At 42.0% G+C, this 14,335-nt stretch overlaps 1 protein-coding gene and 2 non-coding genes across 6 annotated transcripts in view; 1 reads left to right on the forward strand and 2 right to left on the reverse strand.

Annotated features, from left to right (window-relative positions):
* Positions 1-14,335, reverse strand: part of LOC108098012 (glycine-rich protein DOT1) — a 75,353-nt gene that overhangs the window by 18,377 nt on the left and 42,641 nt on the right. The gene's annotated exons all lie outside the window — the stretch shown is intronic.
* Trnai-aau lies at positions 7,078-7,151 on the reverse strand. Its single transcript has one exon. It is a non-coding gene; the product is annotated as a tRNA-Ile (tRNA).
* Trnar-ucg lies at positions 7,909-7,981 on the forward strand. The gene has a single exon. It is a non-coding gene; the product is annotated as a tRNA-Arg (tRNA).

Here is a 14,335-nt window from a genome sequence, read left to right on the forward strand (position 1 = left end):
ATAAAAAATGCGAAAAGGGTCGTACGACCAACGAGTCAACCCAACTCGTCCCGCCCCTTTTTCTTTTTTTTTTTTTTTCCTGGAAAATAGGCGCAAGGCCAGGCCAACAACAAAGCCAAGAAGAAGAAGAAGCAGCAGTTGCAGTAGCAGCGGCTGCAAAAAACTATTCCTGCAGCTCATTAAAAACCCAAAGGGTTAAAAAGTGAGGGGAGGCGCCACAATGCAATATGCAAAACAAGGGGAAACAACAACAATAACTTGGCGGAGCTGCAGAAATTGAAACTAGGCTGCCGCAGAGAGAGACAGCAATCGCGGTGTGCGAACGAGATGGCACCAACAAAGGGAAAGTGAGCAAAGTTAAACAAATTGAAATTGAAATTAGCTGGCGAGCGTAGAAATTAGTTGGACGCCAATTAAACGAAAGACTTATAAAGTTTTAACTGGGCAATGTAGAAATTAATTGAATATATAGTATATATTCCCCTTTCTTAAAGAACATAAATACTTTAAAAACTCAGGAAAATATCAGTTTAAAATCATATTTAAGCGAATGGTTTGTTAAATAAGTTGAATAATCATTCATTAAATGAAAACCCAAAAGGTGTTTAAACTCCTTCGTCTGGAAGCTTTTTCTTCGGTTTTCTTGGCTGGCTCCGAATTCTATGAATACATGCTCCATTTACACATATTTCTTAATGGGTCAGCGCCCCGCGGGGACTCCCCCTTGCCACAAGAAAATGTCCTGCCAGTGACAGTTGTCAAGGGGCCTGCCTGATTAAGAACTTAGTTAAATGGAAATCCGCAAAAAACGACGCGAGGAATAACAACAACAAATGGAAGCGGAGCAAAGAGCAAAGAATTTAATTTGCACAAAATGGCACACACAGAGACAAAACAAATATATATATATTTGTATGTGTGTGAGTGTGAGTGTGAGTGTGTATATGTACATGTGAAGGGGAAGGATGCGGAAAGTGTCCCTAAAAAGAGCAGCGAATTTCGCCTTTTGAGCTTGGCATCATATATCTTTCAGTCAACAGCAGGCAGTCCACAGTTGGTTTGTCACACAAAAGGACAGCTTCTGCTTCCCTTTCCCGCCCCCAAAAACTTGGGAAGCCCCATCCCTCGGAATCCAGATCCTTCGTCGTCCTGCGACAGCGTTGCAATTAAATGAAGGCAACGCACAAAAGTATGCAATGCAAATGGCGCACACTGCGAGTCGGGCTAAAAATTAAACAGAGAGTCCAATTTGAACAGGGAACACAGGATATGCAGGCGAAAGGATGTTCCCGATTAATTTCAATGTTCTAAAACTCCATTTAAGATTTAGAAGACCTCTAAAAAATCTGCAAGTTGTTACTTGATCTTTTATTAAGAGCTAACCGAACAAAAATATGAAATACTGGAATTTAACACAAAAAGGATTTTAAAAAACCAAATTTATTAACAACAAATGTTTTTAAAATTGGCTTTTCACAATAAGTTTATTGTTCCCTAAGGGATACTTCGAATAAGGATTTTTTTATCTCTTTTCTTTTTCACGCAGCAAAACAAACGCAATAGGTGTTGAATATTTTTACGGCTCACTCTCGGACCCATAAAAAGATTTCCGAAATCTATAAAGATTTTAGGAACAGCCAGAGGAGACTTAGAAGCAAGGATCCGAAGGGCCGAAGAGAGAAGGGTAGATGCCAGTTAGAGTGAGTGGGCTACACACGTGCAGACATAAAAGCGGCCATACCTGAGCTACGTGCACTCAACACCTGCCCAAAGCCTCTTCAATCCGGCAGCTCCATCCAGACCCCCCAACCCCCCAAACCCCCTTGAAAACCCATCCCCCTTAGCCGCCTTCCATGCTCTCGCCCACTGAATTGGCGAGTGTGTGGCAATTGCAATTGAAAGTGATAATTTCATTGCATCATGCACAAAGAGAAGGAGCGCGAGGACCGGAAACAGGGACGCAGGACGAAGGACGAAGGACGCGGGACGAGGGATTCACCCGCATTCGTATTCGCATTCGCATTCGCCTGGCTCAACCCTGGTTCCCCCCTTTCCGCTGTTATCAGGGCACGACCATGGCCAGTTACAGACACACTCACAGAATGCACACACTAAGGCATAAGGACATTCATATACGACTGCATGTTTACACTGGCAGAAATAAGTTTAACTAATAAGTGGGTCAACTAAGCTTGCAAATGTATAAGTAACTACCTTATGCTATATTATTTTTTTGTTTTGAGTTGGCTTATGTTGCCATAAGTGTAAAACATTATAGAAGTAATGAAAAATCATAAAAAAAATGGGTCTAATTTGTCATAAATGTAATGATATCCAGAACTTCTGCTCATTTTCTCTCAGTGCCCGTAGCGGGCATGACAGTTGGGCACAAATCAGGTTAAACACACGACAAGAAGGGGGCGGCAACGGGAGGCGGCGGGGGCGTGGATTGAAGGGAAATGCAAACCAAAGCCAAACCAATTGGGTCATAATTGCTTTACGGGCGCCAAACGCAAATGAGTCGTAAGCAGAAGGACGAAGAACGAAGGACCCTGCTGCAGGAGGAGCCAGCCATCTGGATCAGGAGAAGATTGTGGGGAGGATTCGAATTTCGAACCGAGTTCTTGTGGCTGGGCGAGTTTGTCACGCTCCATGTGGAACGGAGGAGCTGGATTTTATCCCTGGAAGGGGAAGACGAGGGAGGACGACCAGCAGGACCTGTCGATTTGTATTCAGAGCCATTCAAATCCATCGGCCGGGTTATGTCCCCGGCAAGACGCAGGCCACACAAATCTAATTATCAATTGCCATAAGCACTGAGCCATTATCCGAGTGCAGTGTCTCAAGTGGACGCAACGAGTTCGAACGGAAGGATGAATTCGAAAAGGATTCTCAAAGACCTGTTACTTAACCAACAAAGGGAAAGCTAGAACATCGTACTGGATTATATAATAAATATTAAAGGCTTAAATAACTTCAGCAAATAAAAAGATTTGAAGCTTGTTATGTATTTTAAAATTTAATAGTTCAGCTAAGTTTATATAAAACATCTTTAAAACAATAACATTTCTAGCAGGGTTTCAACCAACATTTATAGTAAAAGGGCCAGATAATTTATCTAATGGTTAACCCAATAAAAGCTTCAATACCCCTGCAATTATAATAACCCCATATTAACTCTATTCGGATTAATTTCACCCGTTTTCGAGCGGCTCGTTAACCCATGCAGTGCAATTCTCGATACGTTAACCGCACTCATCATTAGTCCAACTGAGTTATTCATTCAAATCATTCATTCAGCGAATGCAAATATTTGCGAGCTTTTCCGGGAGGAAAAGGGCAGGAAAAAAGGAAACAAGGAGAACGGAAACAAATCAGAAAGGAAACAAGTAAAAATGATTGCGGCTCCTGTGGCGTCGTCATCGTTAATTTGTTATTTGATGTGCGCTCTAAGCACACATAACCGGAGTCCCAGCGCTTAAGACCCCCCTCCCCCCTCTCCGCTCCCCTCTTCTGAAAAGCCCCCCTGCCGCAGCCACTGGGGCACACTCAGTCATTCGCTGGAGCCAGCGACGAAGGACGAAGGACGCGGAGCGAAGGACGACGACAAACGTCAACGACGCACTTAATGAGCCCCGTGCGGCCAACATGTTAATCCATCCCGGACTGAACGAAGCTCACTGTCGGAAATTAAGCGTACCCTAAAAAATAAGGTTACCATAACTCCACAAACATCTGCCAGGCTAACGTTTAAAACTTAATACCCATTACATACAGATTGACAAAGTCAAAAAGATTCAAACCTTTAACATTTCATTAATTTTAGTAAAATGTAAACACACGGATTTTAATTATTATAAAAAATTTCCATAAATGCGAAGTCAGTTAAATTTAAAACAAATTAACCACTACATAAAGAATAAATATTCCATTGTAACTAAACCAAAAATAAATTTTTATATAATATCTACGTTAGTTCTGGATATTATTTAAAAACTTCCTCGCAGTGCAGTGACTCCGGACTATGGACTCCGGACTCCAAACTCCGGACCAACGGACCCGGCTTCAGGCGTCGTCATTCAACACGATTGCCACCACCCACTCACAGCACCACCATCCAATGCACCACCCACCGCCCAGCGGAAAAACCCCATCGCATTTGTTTCGTGAGCGCATACGAATGCATTTTTGTGTTTTAATTGCCCCCCGGCTGTGGAAAATCCCCGGGCGAATTTAGCATCAGAGCTTGTTTTTTTTTTTCTCTTCTTTTTCACGCTCATTTATCGAAGGACGGCGGTGGTGGAAGGCCGGTGGTGGAGCAGTGGTGCATGCTATTTGGTGGGGACAGAAGTGGAGTCGCATAAATCAAGAAGCTGACGAGGCGTCAATGGCAGGCGGCGACGTTCAGTCCAGTCGCCACTTCATAGCCGCTGGCAACTTTTCTTTCGTTTTCTTCGACCTGCCAGCCAAACATATACCCCCCCAGCCTCCTCCACCCACTTTACACTTTCAATAACTTAACGAGGGGGGAGGGAAAGCTCGCCAAAGAAAATTATAAATTAATAAAAGGAAAAATTCTGTTTTGCGAGGACTTGGCCATAATTGAGCGCTTTTCCCTTGCATTAATAAATCCCTGGGAATAGGAGCGGGCATAAAAAGTTAACAATTAAACCATTGCCTTAATTTGGAAATAGTGATGTCAAGCATTTAATTCAAGGAGGGGAATAAAAGTGGAATAAAACCCCTTCTTAATTAATTCATTTAGAAATGTTTGATAAAGTATGCAATCACATTATTACGTATATAAGTAATGTGTGCTACCTTTTGCTAACGACAAACTGAAGTTAAAAATACTCCAACAACCATTAACTAAACAAATTGCGGCTTTTGCAAATAAAACTTAGCAGCATGAAAGTTATTAAAGTTAATTGAGTTGTTTTTTGTTGGGGGACACAGGCAGAAGTTAAGTCCTGTAAATGGTGGGTGTGTGTTTCAGAAATAAAAAAAAAAGAGGGCAAAAAGGGAGTAGAAACTATTGCGAGCAGGCCAACGATAACGGCCAGTAACAGTGGGCTGGAACTGGCCACTGGCCAGTGGCTATGGGCCATCAGCCATCGGGCATCGGACATCGGGCATCAGACATCGGGTCCAATGGGGACCAGGGAGCAGAAACTGGAAACTGGAGACCAGAGACCAGAGACCAGAGACCAGGGGCCATGTCCACGTTGTCGTTGTCGTTGTCGTTGTCGTTGCCGTTGTCGTCATGGCCCTGTTAGATCGCTCTTTGGGGTAAAATAAATTACCATAATTTAAGCGTAATTCAGTGCCAGTAGCAGCAAAAAGTGTGGACCGTTTCGGCGGAGCGGTGGCGGTTCCTTTCGGACTGAAACAGGATCTGGAGTTATGGGTGGGCGGCCGACTTTGTTGTTATGTCGTCTTCTTGGCTAAGTGGACATGAAACATGCACGACCAGCCATGATTTGTTAGTGGCCATAAGTGCGAGTGTGTGTGCGGGCTTTCCGCCATATATTGTTTTTCTTTATTTCCCTTTTTTAGCCCGCCAGAAAGGGCATATGCAATTGGTCAATTGATTTATGCAGCATATATGTATAATCCGGGGAGATTCCCTCAAACCAGAGACTTTGACCTGGTTCAATGATTTTGTTCTCCTAAAGGAGAGCAGTCAAAAATAATTTACTTAAATTAAAAAATATATATTTTATAAAATCATTTCCTCAGTCAAATTCGTTAAAAAGAGATTCTAGTTGATATTAAGCAAGTGACATTTTAAATAACACTTTACCTATTTCGCCCTAATTTTTATTACCAGAAAACTAGTGAAACAATGTTGTGTGACAAGGAAATTAATTTACACTCCTGCAGATGCTTATCGTGAAGGATCTAGCCATAGTTTAGAGCATTTGCTGGTCGTTTGGGTGAAAACCACCATGGGATTTCACTCAGGACAAATGTCCGAGCGTGTTTCAGTTAAGCTTTTTGATAAACTGCCCCCTGCCCTCGCTGTCTTTTGAGGTTCTCAAACGTTTACGGCTGCCATTTTTTTGCCTTCTTGCTAGTTGTTTTTTTTCGGGGAACATAGGACTAGCAGACCAAAACCAGCCAGACAGGGGGTGGGGTAAAGGGAGATTGGGGGGTTGGGGGGTTTGGGGGGGTTGCCCAGGACGAGTACAAGGCTAATAAAGTTCAATAGCCAAGGCGACGCCTGCTAAATGTGCGCACAGCTCATTTGATGCACATTATCGTGGGGTTCAGTTCGGTTTGCTTTTTTCCAACGACTTTTCATTTTGAATGTTTGCCAAAACGAAAAAAAAAAAAAAAATAGAAAGACCAGTGAAAGAAAGGGTGATCAGAGGGGGAGGATCGGGGGAAATGAAAACATTTACAAGGCAGCCTTCCCATTGACCTGTCCCCTCTCTTTATGGTCCAAAGAAAATATGCTCATGTTGTTTTCGAGCGTCGGCGACGGCGCCTCCTGCAAATTGCTAGCCATGAATCGAGCCGAATGGATTGAGCGGAATTGCAGAGCATCGAAGGGTTCTAGAGGGTATCGAAGGATTTTGGAGGGCATAAGGGGGCATTGGAGGATACAAAAGGAAAGGAAATGGCATGGAATCGACTACGAAGCGAATTGAATCAAATGAAATGTAGCCGAATGGAGGAAAAACGAATGAATAAAGCACCGAACTGTAGAATGCCGCTGGCCCGGCCAATCAATCCGATGATGAGGCTGCTGATTATGATGGGGATGCCGATGAAGACGATGATTTCAATTTCGACTGTTTTCAATGTATTGTGCTTTGAATAAAGCACCATTCAGACCCGAATCGAAGCCCCATAATTGGCAAGTCCTTCAAAAATATATAAAAATAGGAATTTGTGTAATAGAATAGAAGGGTTAAGAAGTTCAGTTGCTAAAGGGAGAAAACAAGAAGACTTCGGAAGTTTTTCTTTCTTTTAAATATATAAGTTGTTGGTTTCAAGAAAATAGGTAGATTTCTAAAACTTATCGGTAAAAGAATAGTAAAATATAATATTAGAAAAATACAAAAGAAATTGTGGCCCATGAGGGGATCGAACCCGCGACCTTCGCGTTATTAGCACGACGCTCTAACCAACTGAGCTAATGGGCCGCTGCCCCAGACTGCTCAAAACCCAAACAAAATTCGGAGAGAGAGCAAGGGGGCTAAAAATAGAACGTGGATCGCGAAGAGCAGAATTCTTAAAGCTTTTACGATTTACAGTAATGACGTGGCACGAAAGCTCAATCCCCACATTTTAAAGAGAGAGAAAAAAAATGGTTGGTAGGTGGAGAGGGGGCGGCACTTGGCAGAGCGAGAGGGAAGAGGAAGCCGGAAATATTCCTTTTCAGCTCGCGGCTGAGACAAAAGCAACAAGAACACAAGAGTTTCCAAGTCATTTTGCACATTTCCTTGACATTTCATTTTTATACACACATTTTTCCGCCGTCTAGTTATTCTTTTTCATTTTCATTTTCCTTTCCTGTTTTTTTTTTTTTTTTTTTGTTTTTTCTTTTGCCCATCTTTTTAGTTATTTCAACACCCATTGCTTGCGTATGGAACGTGTTCTATTGTCGGTATTTGTGCTCATGAGCCAGGAAGTGGAAGAGGAAGCAGCTGCACCTTATTGTCCGTCAACTCCGGCATTCGCCCATTCCCCCATTCCGGCATTCCGTCAGTTGTTCATTAGAGCCTTGCTTAATTAGCGCCTTGCTTTGTTTTCGCCCTCACAAGCCCCCCAATTCTCCCTCTCTTTCTTATTCGCATTCTAGTTCGCCCCGTCTCGTTCCAAGTCCGTATTTGCCCTCTCGCTCTAGCACGCGTTCTACACGTTTGGCTTATTCGCAACTAGATTCTTCGGAAAATAAGCGACCGTGTGGCCTAATGGATAAGGCGTCGGACTTCGGATCCGAAGATTGCAGGTTCGAGTCCTGTCACGGTCGAAAACTACATAAATTTTTTTTTTCGAAATTAATTTAAATAATGGAAAATAACCCGAAATATCACAACTATTAATATTATTAGTTATTGTATAATATTATCAATTATTATCACTCATAACAAAGATAATCATTGTACATTATAACAGCCACTTAAATCAGTTTCTGCTTAAATTGCCATGAAATAACGTTTCCAGCTAGTTAAATTTAATTGAGTATTGCGGATGGTAATTTAAAACTGCCACCTACCAAGTTTCATATCTTCGGGAGTACAAGCAACCAAGTTCCTGCAGGATACAGGACTAAAAACACTGAAATCCACTACAATGGCCGCATTTAAAAGCAGACCGTCGCACTTTCATTGAAGTTTCCACTTCAAGGACCGGCGATCCGATCGGATCGGGCATCAATTTCGTGCTGTGCCTGACAGCGGCTGTCGCTTATAAATTGCAGAGCCCACAAAAACAGCAAGAACAACAGCGGGCCATGGCCGCGATGGCAACAACGGCGACAAGCGCTCTGACATTTAACATCCGGTTGAAATTGTTCAACGCATTTCCGGTGCCCTCTGGCCCACCGAGCCACCGAGTCACCGAGCCACAGAGCCACCCATCCAGAAACCACCCACCCAGAAGCCACGGCAACTGGCAACGGGCAACGGGCATCGGGTATCCCAGAAGACAGGACGTTGGGTCCTCGACCAGCAATTAAACGCTTATCGAGAAGTTGGCCAACGAGCCGGAGAAGGCGGCGGAAAAAGCAGACGCAGGGGCAGAGGCAGAGGCAGAGGCAGAGGCAGGGAAAACAGAAAGCAGACGACAATGAGCTGCCTTGCATATAATTGAGGTTATGGCCAACTCCGGCCACCTTTGGCCCGAACTTTCCCGACAGGAGAAAAACAGTTTTCGCTCTCTCTCGCTGGCACAAAAGTTTCGCCAGCGCAGCACTGAAAACACACAGCATAAGTTGAAATGTGTCCACCAAGTGGAACACCTGTGCATATGCGGCAAATAACTGCAGACAAAAGCCGAAGAAATTAATTAGGGTCTCTGTCACCTCCTGCACCTCCTGCACCTTTTCCACCAACTTCACCAACTTCGCCAGACTCACCCCCTTCACCTCCTGTATATATCATCACCATCATTATCGTCGCAGGCAACCTGCATCAAAACTAGCAAAACGGATGTCACCCGTAAACAAGCGGCGGCACAAAGGCAACAAAACTGGTTAAAAACAAAAAAAAAATACGAGACAGGACGAGACGGTCGCTCGTTCTCAAATTCCGAAAGGAGTCGGCAAACAAATCGAGTTGTTGGCATGGAAATTAATTGCTGCAAATTGAGTAATGATGTTGGCCGCCGTCAGAAGTGCCCTCAAAAAAATGGAGAAGACAAAAGTCGGAGTGATGGCTTCAAACTGCAATTATCTCTAACGATTTCTCCTAACTTAAGAAGCGCAGCAAGTTTTTTCAAATATTTTTAGGCACAGAGGAAAATTGACTAAGATCTTTAAAAATTAAAAATTTAATTCTCTCATAATAAATGTGGTGTGTGGAGTATCTTTCTTTTTATTAAAAGAACCTAGTAATCATTTCTGGCATATAATCTCTTTGTTTAATCTGTTTTACTTTGTCTTCAAACAAGTTTCCAGTTTAGGTAATTCAACGACCCAATTTTGAAATAAAGAACAACCTCCGATTTCTATGTACGACATTTTCATCGCTACATATACTCGATTTTCCCAACACTTGAGCGTAGACATCAAAGAAAACGGAATTTCCCTGTGTCATCACATTTGAATACAAACTTCGTTCCCCTAATCAAATCAACCTGAAGCGCTTGCGAAGTTATGATTACGCATTTTCGGCGCTGCCTTCAAATGAAATGTTTTGTCAACTATGAACTGCCAAAACAGCGTCAAACGGCGGCGGGCAAACAGACTACAGACGAACAAACAAACGAACGGGAGTACAAACGAACAAATAAGCAGGCAAACAAACAAACGAACGAACAAACATTGACGCAATTTCTGCTGCAATATGAAAAAGTTTTCCCAGATCCTGCCACGCTTTTTCAGGCTTTTTTTGCTTCTTCGCTCCAACATTTTTTTTTGTTGTTATTGCTCTGAGCTTCAGTCGACGTTGTAATTTGCATTTGTAATCAAAAAGTTGCACATAAACTTTGTTTTATGCTCATTTTCCTCGGCTAGTCATATGAGTGTGTGTGTGTGTGTGTGCAGCTGTGTGTGTAAGTGAGCACCGTAAAAGGACATACTGCGCACAGGACGAACTCTCATCATAATTTTCCTAATTTCAAATTATTTCCATTAGTGGAGTCAAGCAGAAAAGAATCGGGGAGCAAAAAAAAAATGAAAATACGGGTTAGCTGGCAGTGACAAAGCCTTTCAGCGGAAATGAGTACTCAAGTCTAGGCACATATCGTGAAAAACCTTAAAGAGTACTCAGCTTTTAACTTTAATTGCGAAATGCTTTGTAATTTTATATTATTTTGATAATATAATTCTAATCCTTATGAGAGAATTTTAACTCAAACTTTAATGCAGAAGTTTTAACTTAAAGCATACTACTAATACGCAGTGTTGTCCTTGCTAACTAACTTTCCTCAGTAAGACAACACATTTGAAATAAATATTTATTACGAATATTTAATTTAAATATTGAAAGCTTGAAAGGCTGCTTCTTAGAAAATTGTCGATTTCATTAAATGTCTATTTTAATAAAGATCACAAAACCCGCAGTTCTTTTTCGCCCCTTGAAATGTTCAATTAAATCCATAAAGGAAAATCACTGAAATTGAAAAGCTGAAAATTGCCATTTAATCAACTGATGCCGTTTCTGAATCTATCGGATGGGGTGAATAGCGAAAATCAAATCAAATATTTACTTGCTGTTAAATTTATGACGACGGAACGCAAATCGCATAAAAAGGTTTGCACCGTCTCGCTCTCGCTGTGTATCGCCATTTTGCTCGCTCCCACTGTTTTGTGGTCGCATAAAAAATGCGGCAAATATTTGCGTGCAGCTGCGACCCTTCAAACCCTTCGGAAAACGGAACGAAAAATGTCGACAGTTCCTGGGACGGGGGCTTTCCCGAGGGGGCTTTAAGCCATTTTACCAGGGCTCCTTGGCTTGGAGTAGGCCGAAAAAGCAATGCCAAAAGCCATTTAACTGCATTTATCCGGCTAGGAAGCCGGGCCATTTGATAGATTGATAAAGTCTCTCGACTTGCCCCCTTCACATTTTTACGGCGTTCCGGTCAATATTTAATTTGTCAAAGTACGATTTCACTGTCGTTGTCAGCAAAAAGTTTCTGTGTTGCCTTATTTCCAGTTGCAGTCGCTTGCATTTAGCAATTTGTTGATAAATTAACTAAAGCCAAACTCACTGACGAGGGGCAGTGGCTTAAAAAGTTGTTTCCCTTTTGCCCGGCTTTCCATATCCGGCATTAGCACGTGACATTTAATTTTTTGGACACACAAACATGCTCTGCCGTCCCGAGAATGAAGTTTTAATGCAGATTTATCACCCTGCCACCGAAGACAAAGGCGGATGACAAACACTTTTGGCCCAAGCGGTGAGCTGGCTGCTTTGTCTTGTTGATAATGTCAACAAGTTTGGGGATTATTCTCTGCACAGAAAATTTAAATCTCTACTGGACTTCGGCTAAAAAAATATTTTGAAAATCTAATAGTAAATTCAGACTTTGACGAACTTCTAGTTTATACGGCTTTGATTTTACACATTTTTGATGATTTTTTGTTATGAATAAATCAAACTATCTCAACAGGAAAAGTATTTTCCATATTTTTTCAAGGCTATAAAAATATTTTTTTTCAAATTTTTTTATTTTTTAATCCACAGGTTACCAAATGTTTTTTTAAGCAAACCTATTGTGAACTTTCAAAACATTTCAAAGAAGCTAAAGCGAAACAAGCAAATTCTTGGAAAGCGTTTCGCCTGCCCTGGATATTCGGCACTTTTTGCTTACCGCAAGTTGACAGAGTTTCTGGTGCGGAGCCGACGGCGGAGATTTAGTTAATTAAAATACAATAAAATATGCAGAAGTGCTGAAATACTTAGGCCAAGGGAGGCCGCAAAAGCCACAAAATGCCCGGGGACCCACTCGCACTGGATCAACTTCACTCAACTCTTCGCCAGTTTCAAGTTTCTCGACTACTTTTCGAGCCAAGTCGATAGCCGGGCCAACACAACAGGAAAGGGAGAGTTAAGCAGTGTGTATGTATGTGTTAGTGTGTGTGTGTGTGTGTGAGCCACATGGCGTATGCGTGATGGGAATTCACGAAGGGAGTTGCAGGGGCAGAAGGGCAATACAGTGCAACCGACGGCCACCGAGTGGCAACTCAATTAATCCGCCCATCCCGACCACGTTAAATGCATTTACATAGATTTATTTTTAAGCAGACAAAGGACAGCAGACAGCAGAAGAGGCTTCCCTTTAAAAATCCTGCTTTAATTTTGGATATTTTTTGTAATTTTATTACCATCTGCTCGCCCTTCCGCTTTCCTCGACTCCCAAGTGACGTCGGTTAACTACGGACCCTTTCTCGATTTATATTTTTATTTTGGTGGTGTTTGAAAGCTTTTCGTGTTTTTTACGAAGCGAGAGGATTGCCAATTATGCAGAAGGCCGCTAAATAAATATGAAATGACATAAATGACCACACAACACAGCGGCATCGGCGGTGGCGGTGGCGGTGGCGGCAACAAAAAGTTTCAGTTTTTCAACATTTTTGGACCCTCGTCTAGGCGGCAACAATACAAACACAACGGACACAACAACATTGACAGGACAACAAAGCCGAGCGGTATAAATATCCTTAAAACGGGGTGTGGCCGGGTAGCAATAAATAACATTTATGACTGACCAGGGCGCTTAAATATTTACATAGAATAAAATAATTTATTAATACCTCAGACGGTCAAAAAAGAAAAATAAAGAAAAAGAAGAAAGGCAAATAAAACGAAAAGGACGTTCAAAGAATGAACAACAGGAAACAATTTTTCTATTTAAAATAAACGATAAGTCTCAAAAGTTTTGACTTAAAGTGGACCGGAAGTTTTTGGTGAAAGTTAAACAAAAAGAAAAGTAATGGGAAATATTAATATTCAAGTTCATTCATTTTTTTCCATAGAATAAACAGTGATGGGTGGAAAGGCAAATATTTAAAAAATTTGTTTAATATTTATAAATAAAGGGAATAGTAACAAACCCATTTGTTTAATATTTTGTATAATGGTTAAATACTTGCAGGTTTAATGGCTTGTTATGTAAATACCGCATTTACCCTCTTGTTTTCTCCTAACAGCTTCCAATTTCTGTCGGCCGCTCCTTTGCCTTGGTTAATTCACTTGGAAACTCACTAATAACTTGATTCAATTTACATTTAGTCCATAAAAAGCTGAATTGCTACCCCGATTCCCCTGCAATTGCGATTACTTTTGGAAAAAAAAAAATGGAAAGGAGAAGCGTAAAAGCAAGGAGGCCAAAGAAGAGCGGAAATCGACACAAAACGTAGCGACTTCAATGCAGGCGAGGGCGAAAAAAGAAGCCCCGCATCCGGGAGTTGGTTCTCCGGACACAGAACACCGACACGGATACGGACCAGGACCCGGACCCGGACCCAGACCCGGGACACGATGTCCGGACAAGATGGGGCAATTATTGTAAGCGGCTTTCATCGTGCGATGATTACACTTACAACAGAAATGGGGCGCGCGACGAGAAGCGCCATTGAGGATTCACAAAAAAATAAAGTACAACAAAATACAAAAATGGACGAAAAAAACAAGCCGAGGATATAGCCACATAAAAATAACATCAAAAGGCTACCAAGAAAACGTTTCTAAGAACGCATCTGCTGGTGCTTTTAGCCATGTTTGTTGGCCTAATTAGCGGCAGTGCATTTTTATAGCATAATTTTCGGCGTTGTAAGCGTTTTTCGTTCCCGCCGCCATCCAAATTGTACAACATGGAAATATTACATTAAAATTTATGAAACTGCAGGGGTACAAACCCACAAAAAAAAAAAAAACACACAAAAAAAAAAACAGGAAGAAGCCAGAGTAAGAGTCAGAAAAACACAGGGAACATGGAGTTGGCTACATTACACACAGCAGGTGGGGAAAAGCGGGCCAAAAATGGAGCAAAAATTGGGAATGCGGTTTGGAATTGAGGCATCTGAGGGATCTGCGGGATCTGCCAACGGGGGCAATTAGTGGCCGGTTTTACCGACCCCAACCCTCCGGCTTGGAAAATCCCCGGCTAACCATTTCTCCTTCGCCAGCGAAACTCACCTGCAACGAGATAAGAAGAGATA

The sequence above is a fragment of the Drosophila ficusphila genome, unplaced genomic scaffold, assembly GCF_018152265.1.
Source record: "Drosophila ficusphila isolate 14025-0441.05 unplaced genomic scaffold, ASM1815226v1 contig_197, whole genome shotgun sequence".
Taxonomy (NCBI): Eukaryota; Metazoa; Arthropoda; class Insecta; order Diptera; family Drosophilidae; genus Drosophila; species Drosophila ficusphila.